Source organism: Melospiza georgiana, chromosome 7, assembly GCF_028018845.1.
Source record: "Melospiza georgiana isolate bMelGeo1 chromosome 7, bMelGeo1.pri, whole genome shotgun sequence".
NCBI lineage: Eukaryota > Metazoa > Chordata > Aves > Passeriformes > Passerellidae > Melospiza > Melospiza georgiana.
The window spans coordinates 12,605,060-12,620,286 of record NC_080436.1 but is presented as its reverse complement, the minus strand read 5'-3'; the positions used below and the strand labels follow the sequence as shown (position 1 = coordinate 12,620,286).

The 15,227-nt window shown below is 39.8% G+C and overlaps 1 protein-coding gene across 4 annotated transcripts in view; it reads right to left on the bottom strand.

Moving 5' to 3' along the window:
* Nucleotides 1-15,227, bottom strand: part of SLC39A10 (solute carrier family 39 member 10) — a 232,798-nt gene that overhangs the window by 65,988 nt on the left and 151,583 nt on the right. For all 4 annotated transcript variants that reach the window (XM_058027589.1, XM_058027591.1, XM_058027590.1 and 1 more), the window contains one exon: nt 7,340-7,487. The gene's annotated coding sequence lies outside the window, so the exon portion shown is untranslated. The remainder of the gene's footprint in view (nt 1-7,339; nt 7,488-15,227) is intronic.

The window sequence follows — 15,227 nt, the reverse complement described above, 5'->3', positions numbered from 1 at the left end:
CAGTCTCTTATGAGGTTGGAATATGCACCTGGACAGAGTATGTGAGAGTATGTGAGAGCTGCACTTGTATTGAAGGCACAGGTATATTTTTAAAGCAACCTGTGTCATCAAAACTTTTGTTTATTTCAAGCAATTTGGTGATCTGTTGTTTTATATGTTGTCACACAGAGTTCATCCTGATTTTCAGCAAGGAGTGGCATCAAGCACAGAGGAAAACTTTTCCAGAGTTTCTATGTAGCCACCCAGCCCTGGCTTTTTGCACTGGTCATTGGCCAATCTATCTGCATTTCGACAGGGCATCTTGACCTATTAAAAAATGCACTTCGGGCTGATGTGATTTGGTTCAGGAATATTTACAGAACTCACCCTTCATCTGTCAGCATGGTCTCAGGCAAAGTTTAGGGATTTCACAAAAGAAGGGGAGGAAGCCTAAGGTATGGTACCTGTTACCATCTTATTGCAGGGGTTCCATACCTTCTTGGTGTTTCTTGTGGACTTCTCCTCAGAGCACTGACTGCTCCTTCTTCACAAAGCAGCCAACTGACTCCAGCTCCCCTCTCACCCAGCCACCCCACTCTTTTATAGCACTCTGCTTCTCATTGCTTACACCTGTGGGCCTGTTAAAGTCAGGCCTGTTCCTAATGTTTGATAATTGGCCCAGCTGCAACTCCTTAGGGGTGAGATTACTTTCTACACTATCTTTATTTTCTTATATTCTATCCCCCTACAGTACCTGACCCAGGTATGCAAATAATTGCTTTCCTATGTAATCCAACACTTTGGACATTTTTCTGTAGTTGGGTTATTCTGGCTTGCATAATTATAAACACACAACATATTTAGATGCCACAGAGTTAAAAAAAAAAAAAATAGATCTTGTTTTCTTTTCTGTTGTTTTCCAGTGAGTTTGTTCCATTTTGCAGCATGAGAAAACCCCCAGCATTCCAGTTTAGCCCTTCACACTGCTATGGCTCATCAGATGTTCCCAGCACAGCAGGTGCTCTGTGGCTTTCTATCCCCACTAAAGGGACAGTCACTTTCAGTGTGGGTGGCCATAGGCTGTAGAGCCCCTGTTTGCATGTAATTCATCTGTACAATACCTGGCACCAGTTTCAATGACAAATTTTCACCTGAGACATGTCTATCAAATGTTCTCAAATGGAGAAAAATATCTCATTGGAAAAAAAAAAAAAGTAGTTCTTAGAAAGCTGTTATAAAAACACACGTGTAAGGACTGTAGACATCTTGTGCAAGATCTTTCATTTCACTTATCAAATGGTTTACCTCTGCTTGAGAAGACCCACAACACAGCTCAGTCTGGCAAATGCTAACTTCAGCCTTTTCTTACACAGAAGCATTTTGTCATACAATTATTGTTTATAAATATTCTCTTCTTCTTTCTTTCAAACTCCTCATTTCCAATGAAAGTTTTTCTCAAACAAATGTAAGCCACATCTGAGAGGTTGTTTTGTTTTGCCACACATAAGACCTTGAATTAATTGCTTCATGCTTCGTATGGGTAAAAGTAAACCACTGAAACCTGGCAACAATATTTGAGTCACTAATTCTCTTTTTCAAGCTATGTATTAATGCCAAGTAGCCCCCAAATTAACACAGATTAAAAAGAAATCATAAACCATACTAACATTTAGTGAAGCACACTGACATTTCACTTGCATAATGGGAAAAAAACCACAGCAGCTCTAGCTGAACTGTGCTGAAGCTGAGTGGCAATGTTCATCAATGGAAACATCCAAGGAACATAGACCACAGTGTTTCAAAGAGTTTGAGAGATTAAAGTTACTAGCAAGGTGTGGCTCTGATCCCATAAAACACACTAGCTACATCACACACATGGAATTTTATGGTGAGCTGAAAGGGAAAATGAGTAAAGAAATTTTGCAGCGTTAAGCTTCTATTGTGATGAAGAGAAAGGGTTGTAGCATCTTTATAAAAGAAATGCCCAAGTAAAGGAGGGAAGACATCTGTAGAATTTTTCCAAATTTAGATATTTGTCTTGAGTATAACAGAAGTTTTACAGAGAGTACAATTAGTTTTTCTCAATTTTCCTAGGCCTTTCAGTGCAATCACCCAGCTACATTTGAAGCCAGTTCTAAGAGCATAAGCAAACCCTGTCCCCTAAATAAGATTGTCACCTAAGCCCTGATTATTTCTGGCTTATTGAGAATTCAATGGGCATGGCCAGAATCCATACTTTGGATTTGATTATTTTTATTCCTTGTGGCACCATTTCCCCCTCTCCTGTTACCCAGGAGACAGCTATCCATTGTTTTCTTTTGAAGAAAACCCAAAGCTATGTGAAGCTATACAAAGCTTTGCCTCCTGGTGCTATGTATTCCACACCTGATAACACCATTTTTGGCTTATTCTTCAAACATGCCATTCCTGTACAAAGTAGATTTGCCTCCCTCCATAACCCCAAATATTTCCTGCCTTCTTTCCCCAGATTTTGAGGCTAGGAACATATATAATCCCAGTTATCCTCTGATATCCTACAGATCTCCCTTTGCCTTAGAGGCTCAGTGAGCAGCAGCATCAACAGTAGACATTGCTCTGTTCTAGCAGCCTGTTCTGATTTCATGCACCTTCCTAATGGTGCTTTTCCTTCTGCCATCCAGGAAATTATCTTAGCTACAAACCACTGCTGTATTTAATCTCATTTCTTTAAGGATTAAACAGGGTACAAAAATCCAACAGAAGATGCACTGAGCCTTCTCTGGTAACCATGCTGCCATTTCCTGATCTTCCACTCTTACCTGCTGTGATTGTGGCCAGTTGTGTAGCTAGATAGGAATATTATCTTTATATAAGTTTCCAGATCATCTTCTAGAATCATTTAGGTTGGAAAAGACATTTAAGATTGAATTCAACCACACATCTGATGCTGCCAAGTCCACCAGAAGTGATGGGATGAGCGAATATGCTTTTCCAGGTGCTCTCTAGAGTGCAGATGGTGGTGATGATAGTGAAGATAAGGATTACAGTTTTGCTGTGCTTATTTTCTAATAAAACAGACATTTCCTCATGGTCCTCCCCAAACTCCCTGCTGTACTGTTCCCACCTGCTGTGCCACTAGAACTGACTGAAGTGTGGTTGGACAGTAATTGGAATTGTTCAAAGTGACTGTTAAGCTTCCTGTGTGATCTTCCACCATCCCAGAAAGTGATCCCCTCCCGTGAAGGCCTTACAGACAAGGAGTGCAAAGCACACAACTCTCAGGTTTCCCACTGCCCTTCCTGCCTCAGAGTGTAGGCTGGTTCAGGCTGATGATTCACAGATCCATCTATTTTCAGCATGGCTTCTTGGCCTTTTAGGTCATGGCACTACTTTTGCTTGCAGGGACCTTGCTTGTGTGAAGACACCTGCCTGATGTCTGCTCCCAGCAGTCTTTCAGCAGCTGCCACACATGCCCTGCTTTGCTCCAGAGCAGGCTTATCTCTGCACTCAGCAACACACTGCACTCATCTGAGACAGACATTATCTTCTCATTTGAGTGCAGCCCATTCACATTACGGAATGAATGCTCTCTACAGCACATATCCAGGTGGGAGGTCTCCTATCAGCTTTCTGAGCTTGTTTGCTCATTTTGATGAGCTGCTAATTCTGTTTGATCTGGGGAACAGGCACAGCAACAAGATACACACAGTGCCCCCAGCACCAAGTCAAGACAGAGGACACCCAACAGAAGCTTTGGAAGGAAGGGAAAGATTTTGGCTGACTTCCACTGTCCAGTCCCATGACAAGAACTGCTCCACACAGTGATCTGACTTCAGGCACACAGAGCCTTTTGAAGAGGCTTTGTTCAAGTGTAAAATGCTCAGAACATCTTGGTAGAGATCAGTAGATAGTTACCTTAGTTATGAATGGCTCCAAACCAATTCTCTGAACACCACTGAGTCTTAAAGGCAAATAGTACAGAAAATCAGCTGAGAAGAGGCTATTTAGAGAGATCTATGTGTTTCTCAACACTAGGACCACCACAGCTGTCAGGCAAAAATGATGTGAGTAAAAACCCAGTAATCCTGAAATGCGCAGTGTCCAGGCAGACAGGCAGCTGGATGAGTATGGAATGCTCCTGAGCCACACCTGCTCTGGGAATGGACCAGCAGGTTTGCCTGGTTAATGAAGACCTATACAAAGCAACCTATACAAAGACCTATACAAAACCCTTATACACAACCTGCTGGGCTCTGTCAATAATGCATATTTTGAAGATATGTTGTTTGTATAACATTATGATATTATTCAATCACACTATGAGCAATGCTATCAGCATCACTTAATAAACTACTTCATATATTGCAAGTTGATAATTAAAAACTATTAACTTTTTTTGATGCTCAGCCCTACAAGAGAAATCTGACCTTGATCTTCTGTTTACAGTACAAACCCATTACATTAAATTTGCAAAAGAAGAACAGTACAGATCCCATGGAAGTTATTGGCCTGAACTAGCCAAGCATGAAGTCTTCTAGCGGAATCCTGAAAGGAGGATTATGGTACTAGCACACACCTATTAGAAGGATAATTATGCTGAAGAAATTAAACAACCTACACATGATGCCTCAAGCTGTTGTAGAGTTTTCTTGCAGTGTGCTTTAGAAGGCCATTGGCTGCATCCACTTTTTTCCAGATGCAGGGAAATACCTTCCTTTGAGACTGTGCCAATCTAAACTACAGAGGTAATCATAGACTATAATGGCTTAAAGTTTAGACCAACTTCAAGATGAGAGCATTGAGCTCATGTTCAGGCTGGAACTGTGACCCTGGTTGTTCCAAGTCCAAGGACAGCCTACAACCAGGCTCTGTTCTTATATAACATTGTAAAACATTTCTAGGAGTCTCCCTCTTAATCTTTTAGCAAGAAATGCTTCTTATCCCAGACTTAATGGGGTATGACTGGGCAGCACAGGAGAGCTGCACCAACTGACAGTGCTTAACAAGGGCACAGCTCTAGCTTTTCATCAAGAAAAAGCTTTTAGATAACAAGTCCCCTTCTGCTGCAGATGGCAAGCTGAGCCTGAAATGTACCTCCCCAGCTCTCCTTCTGCAGCACTCTGCATGTAACATTACAGAGAAAATAAAAATTAGAGCAACTTCAAAGGTTTGTGGTTTTTTTTTTTTTTTTTTTTTGTTTTTTTTTTTTTTTTAAATTAAGACACCAACTGCAGCTGTTTTAATAATCAGGAACCAATACCAACAAAGGCTTTATTCTTGCTGGAGGTATGCAATAAGGAAACATAGCACTAAGATTTTCAAGGTGTCCCTTTTCCTATAAAGATTAGATTAAAAATGTCAGTTTAAACCAAACAAAACCCCCCCTTCCTCCCTCCCAACCTCCACACCACAAAACCCAAACCTTCTGAGACAGAAACAAAAGCCAGAAGTCCCTGGAGCCTGTCTGTTGTTTCTGGAGGTGGGTCAGCTGGACACTGCCTTAGTTCTGTTTCCAGTTAACTGATATTTTTAGGCTATTCCCACTTTGTGCGTACTATTTGCTGAAAAGAACGCAAAGCTGCACTAATATCTTATTATCTAAATGCCCTAAAGCCCCTCAAACCCTGAGAGAAAACATGAATAGATTGAGTTCTGTTCTATACTGTCATTTTGACAAACTAATATTTATGGTTTATACATAATTACATTATTAATATATAGCAAAAAAAAATTAATTCTTTACACGTTCTCCTTATATCTTATAGTTTTACACTTGACTCAAGGACCAGTCCTTAAGTAACACCTCATTGCTCATAGGAATACGACTTCAAAACCCAGAGAGAGCAAGGCCCCAAACCCATCATTACAGCCAAGTGCAGTTTGTAATACTGTGGGTAGTTCTACTACACCACTGGTGAGGTTTGGCACAACTGAGCCTTCCAAGACAAAGGCAGACAATGAATCAAAGTAGATACTCTGTAACAAGCTTAAAATTTTAACAGGAAAAAGCAAATCATTGGCCTTGAAGTGCAGCTCCTGCAGTCCCACAGCACACAGCCCATACTCAGCCTCAGCACACTGCACAATTTTCTCAGCTGTTGCTCAAAAAGCAGAGCAGTGCAAACACACTTACCTGGCTGTCCGTGGGCTACAGAGGTCCTGGCACAGGCTGCATCCCCTTTATACTGCAGGCCTTCCTCTGCTCCCTCTTCCCAATGTTCAAGTAGAGGAGAACTGTTTATGCTACTGCACTGATAAAAATCACCTCAGAGGGGCCCAGAGCTGCCCTCATGGCTCATAAATTATATAGTTTTACTCTGCTTGGCACAGGCTTGAACCCTGTTATAATTTAGGTTAAAAGACAACACAAAGTTTCTGCCTTTTCAGAGCCCTTCGGCAGTTTTGCTGCAAACCGCAGGGTCTGGTCAGGCCTCTACAGGTGTTCTTAATTAGGAGAGAATCCATGTAAGGTACAAGCCTTAAAGATATATGGCTCTTAAGCACAAGCCCTCAAAACTCAGCCATATCACATCATCATCTTCACTGAGTTATGCTTACAAAGAGCCCAGATAAAATAGTGTTTAATCAGAACTGCTGCTTCCCTTTGCAAGCAAAAGATAATGAAATAGCTATCCTGCAGTATGAAAGCATTGAGTTATCTCATCCTAATGTGAGTGCATGGTTGAATCACTTTCCTGTCTTTGACTTGCTTTAACACTCGGATTTAAAAAAAGTACTTCTGTCCTTAGAGGTAAGAGTTGTGTATAAAAAAAACAGCATGGAGACTTCTTACAGAATGTGATTATTTTTGGGAGCAAATCGCCTGGTCTCTTATTCACATTTTCAGGAGAAGACTGAATGACTTTAAAAAGCAAAGACTTCAGAGAGACAGCATGAAACCATGCATGGAAATAAATACACAGCTGTGGCCTGGATGGTCATTAATGATGCACAGCCTGTAAGGATGTATGGGAGTAACATTCTTCATTTAGAAAGAGTCAGAGGAAAAAAGCCACTAGCAATTATGCCACACAGTGCCATGAAATATATTAGACCCTTTCTTAATGATGGATAAAATGAGACAGGCTTAGAAAAGCGTGGACACTGTCATACCCCAAAGGATTCTCCTAAACAAGAGCCCTGGGTCTCCAAGCACCAAATTTCCAGAGCAATCTGTCAAGGAATTTATCATATAAAACAGCTAGAAGGTCTGGGATCATAGACATTTGTCCTTTCAAAGGTCATAAAGTATTGTCAGTGGAGCATTTTCCTGCTCCCTAAATTATGAACAACAGACCTGTTCTGTGGCTGAGTTGGTTGGACCTTGATTTTTGTTTGTTGAGAGAGTGAGGATCATTTATGGCCCGTGGAAATTCCCTACCAGGTTCTCTGCAGTGAGTCTGTGCCCCTGGGGTTCCTGCTGCAAACCACTCTGAAGATGTTGCAATGTTTCAGGACTCTTCAGATCACCAACTCCAGAAGAATTTCAGGAAGATGTCAGGATTGAGGGAGCCAGGTTGGGATTCCACCTGTGCAAAAGCAACATAAGCCAGTTATAAAAGGCTCTAGGCTTGTGCTACCATATTTTGAGTGCTGTTGTAGTACCTTCCTAGGTTCATCTCTGAAACTTCAGGGATAACATAAGACCTCTGTCTTTCCTAAGTATTGGACTGTGCCATCTAAATAAAATTTTGAGAGTCACGAAGGGAGAAGGAATGTTCATGCTCCTTTTGAACCTAATTTAGCTGTTATTCTGAACCATGTCCTGTAACTGTCCCCACTCTCTGTTAATGTTTATAGAAAGCCTAGGAACATTAGCTTTTGCCTTTGGGCTTCTCATCAAGATGTCTAAAGCATGTAAATAATTTTATAGAATCAACAACTGAGCTGCGAGGAAATTTGGACCACCTGATAAGGTCCCAAAAGAAAGTTATGCAATTTCTGTAGTGGATTCAGCAGACCTAAACATGAAATACATTCATAGGCAAATCTTCCCAGAGAGAATCTCTAGGTTAGATTTTGATTGTATTTATCTTAGCTAATTTACAGATGCCTTTAAGAAGGGTGCTTTTAATGTCTCTGTACTCCCACACATCCATGGCTATTTTCAGAACTACCCAGGATGCATTTGCATTGATTACAGTGCCCAAACAAGAGCCTGCCTTGATACTAATGCAGAGCAGCTGGGTTTCAGGACCTGGACTACACATTGCTACAGCAGCAGCCTGAACTGCACCTGCCCTGCGGCAAATGCAGGAAGGGATGTTTAGATTTCCTGATTCTGGCCAGTGGATATTGTAAACCAGAATTTATGGGATGTACAGTGAGCAGCATGGCCCTCAAACTGGGCTGGAACAGGCAGGTTTCAGCAGCAGACACTCAGACTTGCCTACAGGATGCATTTGGCCATGATTGTACAGCCACAACGTGGGTTCAGGGAAGGTGAGAAAGAATCAGTGCACATCCCTGTCAGTGTCCCATAACAGCAATACTGTAACATAATAATAGTTTTATTCAGTAGCTGTTGTTTCTGAAGGCTTCTAAATGCTTGCTGAACCTTCTTCCCCATCTTTTATTCCAGAAACCCTCAGCGTTCCCAGCCTCCACTTTAACAGAACCTGACTATCTCCACAGAATTCAGAAGTCCCCTGGATGGACTTGGTGGCTTAGTGTTGGTCAGTGTCACCAACTGAGTTAGGAACCTTCATTTGCTGGTGGAGTTGCTTACCAGTGCCTCTCCTGGAAGTGTATTTCAATTCTGGATGTCTAGAAAGTCCTCAGTATCACCTCAGAAATGTGCCAAATCGACACTAATTTTCAAAAAGTTCAAATATGAGAAGCAATTATGTCAAATAAGTTTCTTGGCTGACAGAAGCTGATGTTATCATTTAAAAAAGATCTGGCAAAGCCGCAGTGTTAATGATATGAAAAGTAAATAAGCACAGGAGATAATGCAAAGATGCTGAGTTGGGCAGGAAATTATTTCTAATATGAAGCAAGTCTCTCTTTTATAATACTCACTCCACCAAAATGGATGCATTTAAATTGCTGTTATGTGCCCTTATTCATTGCTGTTTACAGAATATTTAAATTCAGAGTTCATTTAATTCTGGCTAGGTCAGTAATTGTGGTAATGAGCAAGGTTGACCATTTGCTATAAGAGGAATAAATGCTCATTTACAAAATAAAATTACTTTCATTTTGTGATTTCATACAGGCATAAAAAATATCATGACCCTGTGCAGGCTCAAGTGAAAAGTTAGATTCCATGAAAGCTTAATTTAAAGTCATGACAGTTCCTTGTGCACTACAAAATCTGTCGCTGCTACGAAACAAGACCCTATTTAATACCCACACACGTCAATTCTCAGCAATAAATGTTTCAGATTAAAAAATTAATTATAATTTGATTAAGTGGTAAAATGTGGTGGTATAAATAATACCAGATAATCTGATAATTTCCTTTTCCCACTGATAAATTCTTGATAAAATTACTTGAGTACCAATGGTCTACAAATGGTTTTGATTAGGGCCTCCATAGTTTCAGTCAGTGGTTCTTCCAATTTGAATTGCTGTACAATGAATAAATATGATTTAAAACTTGTAGTGAGAATATCATATATATGAACAATTGCTTAATTCACGAAATAGATTATGGAGCTGGCTAGGTGTGTCATAGTTCAGCTTTTTAAAGTTGTTAACTTGCTTGTCTTGCCTTTACAAACAGCGAAATGGCTGCCTGATTTATTTTTTTTAAATAAATATCTTCAGCATATTTTGTAATATAACCCAAAGTTAAAGAAGTCTTCTTTAAATCTGCTAGCTTATAATGTCATGCAATCCAATTATATCCATTTTCAAAGGGTTCAATTCAAAGCTTTAAAACTAATACCAATCAGTTTCTTCATTATTTCTTAATAAATCACAGCGTGATCAGTGGGTTCTGTGAGACACTTCTGTGTCTTCTGCCTCCTCTGTAGAGAATGCATTGGAAACCAGGTCGATGTCTAATTTGGGGCCCGGCATGACACGTTAATGCAGACAAGAAAACCACAGAAATGAAACTCAACTGGTGTATGAAAAAGGTGGGAGTGGATTTAGGGTGTAGTTTTGTAACAGAACTCCCATTTTGGGGCAGTGGTGCCAGTGTGCTCACTGACTGACTTGAACCCTGGCAGAGAATCTGACAGCTCTGCCTGGCCATGGGGAACGAGAGAAAGGCCTGCCAAAGCCGTTCTTCAGATCTCTCACTGAAGAAGGGGGATGTTTCTTTCTGTGGGAGTATGCTATATTTAAAATTTATAAAGTAATAATTTAAAAGTAATAAAGTTATTTCAGTTTTGTAAAAGAGAAGAAAAACATTCAAATTAGGGCTTTGTCCAGTAAGGCAGGAGATCTCTTTTCTGGTTTTAGCAGTGAGACATACTTTAAAGGTACCCAAGTAAACCAGCAAATTGTTTATTGCCTGCTTCAATTTCTCATCTATAAAATAAGTTTAGTAGTGTGGGAGAGCAGCAAAATGCCACATGATAGGTATCTATTTCATGGTGATGGTGAAAAGAAACAGGAAACAAAATGAACTGTGATATGCAAGTAAAGACTGGAAGAATGTCACTGGGGACACTACAGTGGAAAAGGACAAGTAATTGGAGCAAAGAATATGAAGGAAGAGAAATATGAAGTAAAAAGGAACAAAAAGCAGGTGGGAAACAGCCTGGTACTGTGATACAGATACTCATTTACAGTAAAGGTAAGTATGAGGTCTTATTAAATACATAACTATAATGCAAAATAATACTCTTGCAAAACTTGTTTTGTCCAGATGTCTGTGCTCCCGAGTCCCCTAAAATGTAGTTGAGGTATATCTCCATTTGAAGGCCAGAAGGGCTCTCCTAGTCTGATTTCTCTTCCATATACAGTGAGCATCCAGCATTCACTGTGTGGAGCACAGTAATTGTGCAGAACTAAATACCTGACATTTTTTAAGAATCTACATTTCGCCTATATTCTCTGAACCTTCTTGGAATATCCAAAGCTTCAATTTATTGAAGGCACTAAGTATAGTTTCTTCTTTCATGTGGGCAGAGATCAGTCAATGTGTCCTTAGAAGAGTTGCCAAAAACTAAACTGGCTTTGTTATAGTTTTCAGTTTAGGCTCAAAAGCTTTGTAGCTGTTATTTTCTTCATTTAACACAAGCTTTCAGTGATAACCTGTGAATCCAATTACAACGTCTTACTCAGAGGTTTCTGGTTTTCTTAATTTCTTTATAAACAACAAAAATGTTCCCTTAAAAATGCAAAATACCTTTTAATTTATGAATTCATTTGAAGAGATGCCATCATTCCACTTACTACCCTTGTGTTAAATTAGTACTTTTCAATTCATAGACTTCACCAATGAGCCTCAAGGACTTTGTTCCTTCCCTGCACATAATAGGACTTCCTACCTTCCTTTCTATTCTAAACAGAAAAGTGAAATCATTGCCAGTGTTTAGGCTCTAGGCAGTTTTTGGCCTCGGCTTTATTCTCACAGTTTTTTCTCCCCCCAGTGCAGAGGCAGTGATTTTGCCTGTGGTGATGTGACGTGCTGGTGCCTGTGTGTGCAGGAACCTCTCCTTGCCAGGGAGGCTCTGCCCGGGCACCACGCACAGGAGTGTTGATCTCGCTGGGAGCTGAGGCTGAGCCCAGTACCACAGGGCAGTGCTCTTCCTCCTGCACAACCACCTGGGACACAGGCATTCCCACCATCCATGGGTTTTAACCCCAGGCTTCCTAAAGTTGGAAGAAGGGAATTCACAAGTGGGTGACAGTATTGTGTCCTCAGTTTAATTTTGGGCATAGAACCAAGTTCTGAGGTATGAAAACGAACCTTCTTCCCTCAAGTTTGCTTCCTGTTGATCTTACTCCCTGTGCTACTTCAGCTGCTGAAGCCAGCATAGTTTACTTCCTATAGTCTTCTTGGAATTATGATATTGCCCCCCAAAAAATAATTTATATTGTTTAAAAATTACAGAAGCCAATGGATTGCTTATCCATTTGACATGTTTGCATTTACACCAGTCTCTGATAGTCTGACTTACAAGATGATAGTTACTTTGGAGTTAAGAGTAGTTTACTTATTGAATCCAGCTTGGTGGATTCTAATAAAGGCAAAATTACTCATCTGCATTTAGAAATACAAGTATATAACTCTTCTGCTTATTTTCCAGTGAGGATAGCAAAGAACACTCAGGACTGAAAGGGTCAAATAGAAGGCTACAAATCCCAAGAACTTACTAGATTTTTATTTATAAAATCTTACAAGCTACAAGAGGATCTAAATGCTCCACTGTCTTCCAGGGGCATGCCATTGAGTGTTTAGCAGATATTCCATTCAGAGAGCACTTTCTTGTGTAAAAGGGTTTCTTTTGTTTGAGAGATTTTTCAGCTATTAGGTGAATCTTTATTATACCCCCTTCTCCAGTGCCTGAAACTGTTGTTGGAACTTGCATTCATTCTCATATTCAAAATGATGTAATGAGAAATCAGCTAATGTACTTAGTTTTATAAGGAACTAACATGGGAAGTCTTGGAACACAAATTTTGGTAATTACCATGTTTGCTGACAGAAGCTGTTTGTGTGTTGATGGCAAGCTGCTTCTGTACTGTATTTTATGTGCAGATGAAACTGCATGTTTCAAAAAACAACCTTCAGAGCTGAAACATGCCTGATATGGAGCACCTTTCCTATCTCCTGGTAAAGTGCCTGAAGGGCAGGACTGAACAGAAATTGCTTGGGTATGGATTCTGACCTTGAAGGGTAAATCTCAGCTAGAAGGGTAATTTATACCCTCTTTTAGGAGACTGTGTTGTGAGTCGTTTCTATTGCAGGGTAATGTGATGGAGCACAATGCTGCTACTGAAGCTGAGATATCCCTTAGGTGTCTATTGAATCCATTAGGCTCTGAAAATGCAGCTCACTGATTATTGACTTACTCTGCAACAGTTTAGTGTGTGTGTGGAGCTTTTGCTATCAAAAAGCTTTGGTGATTCCACATTAGAAAGTAATTTTCCATATGGCTTACTGGGAATTTAGGCACATAAACAGATACTCAGCAGTGATAATTAATGTAGTTTATTGAACAGCTTTCAGATTAGGGACATAATTTTCAGAGCTTTGTCAGTTTCTGTCTGAACATGGTGTTTATGTGCCTGGGAATTTGACTTTTCCTCTTGTATTTTATTTTCCTTTGTTCTCCATTTGGATGATAAAAGGTAAATGCAAAGGTAGGATTGTGCTGATGCAGTGGAAACATACTTCATTGCAGTTTATAGACAGAACCTCTGCAAGAAATTATGTTTATGTGATCATCTCATCTTGCCGCAGATGTTTTAGATTAAGCTGCTTCCTACACAGACTGCACAAAGTACATGAGCAGATACTGTAATATGTTGCCTAGAAAATTGATATGGAGTAGGAGCTGATGTGAAATTACAATAAGCAGTTTAAGTGCAGACGTGGCCATATCCAGTTGTTTGCACTTAATGTTTATGAGCAGAAGAGGAGCTGGAAACAATGAGGACCTGCTCCATAACCAGGTCTGCTGGGCGTCCTAAGTGGATATAAATATAAATAGCAACATATGGGGTAGGGATTCATTTGTACTCTAAACAGTTCTGCAACATCTTGCTTTTGATAGAAGGAAAACAACCAAGCACAGAAGCCTATGACACTGTGCAAATCTGTCACAGGCAAGGAAAACACAGCCCCAGCCTCATCTGTTCTGAGCCTCCTCTGAAAGGAGAGGGGGAGGGCGTGCTTGGGAATTGCAGCCGTGCACATCCTGTCCAACATCCTGAGGGAAGCACAGGCCAGCAGGGCTGCAGCATCAGGCAGCTCTGACTCTGTGTTCCAGCAGAGCCACCTCTGTCAGGACACAGTCCCACGGTGCACGGGTGTTTTCTCCCCTGTAAATTTCCTCTCTCCTTTTCTCCCCTGCTTTTCTTTAGTTTTGGTGATTGTTTTCTTTTGTTTTTCATGCTTTTAGGTAAAATTCAGCTTTTAATCTTTTTTAGTAATTGGGGATGATTCTCTGGTTAATGAAGGTCATGGCTAAGGTTCCAGGATTAGGTATTGTTAAAAGCTGCTCTGCCAAGTTCCTCATACATAATTCCCAGCAGAATTCTCTTCTAGTGTTTGTCATGCTAACATAATTTCGATTCAGAATTAAAGACAAATGCTATTAGGACTCAATGAAGCAAATGCAGGAAAGGATCATTTAACATAACACTGATAAAATTGGCAGTAGATTAGAGGAAATTTCTTGTCTATGCAAGTGTTGTAAGTTTCTGCATTTATGACATTTGCTTTTCAATCTGAAGGTTTCATTTTATGAGTAAACAGATTTTTCTTATTTTTTTTTTTAACTTAGTGTAAGGTTCCTAAAAAAAAAAATAAATGCTCTTTCATGCATAAATTTTGCAGTCTGATTATGAACTAACAATATTTTTATATATAATTCATAATAACAGAGAGAGAATTTTGAAGAGATTTGAACACCTAAGTAATATTATACCACTATAACTTCATAATACTTTGGTAATTTGTAAAGCTTGTTGTGGGCTCAAGCTAATAATTGTGTCTTCACCTAAGATTCATAATACAGGCAGAGAGTCTGGTAACACAGAATCTGCATTTCAGCGACTAATACCATCCAAACTCTTCAGTGACTAGTCTCATCCAAAAAAGGTCTGTTCTTTGAAGTCAGCAGATACTGGGTCAGACTTTAAAGGGAATTCATGCATAATTATATTATAAAAAGGTGAAGTTCCTTTTAATTTTTATATGAACACTTCAGTGACCAACATCATGGATTCCTTTTATACTTTTTGGTGGTTTTTGGAGTGGGGTGGGGCAGGGGGAGGAATAAAAGATAAAAGTATACCTAGTGGGGAAAAAGGATTTCCATCACACGAAACATTTCAAGGTTTCTATCTCCCTTTTAAATATGAACCAGAGTGAAAAAAAATTTAGATTTTCAGTATCTGAAATGCAATTTGGAAAGTGCTCTCAAGCTTGAAATAGCTCATTTAAGAAACTTTAATGCCTTTTTTTTTATTTTGACTCTGCTTTAATATGAAGTATATTTCAACATTTTATTTTACTCTATTAAATCCTAGGAATTGGTCTGTATCAAAAGAGATATAAGCACGCTTTTGAAGAAGTGCTTAATCGTTTTTCATATGACAGATCTGGCTTTCTCAGTAGCAGCTGGTGCTATCACATTCTG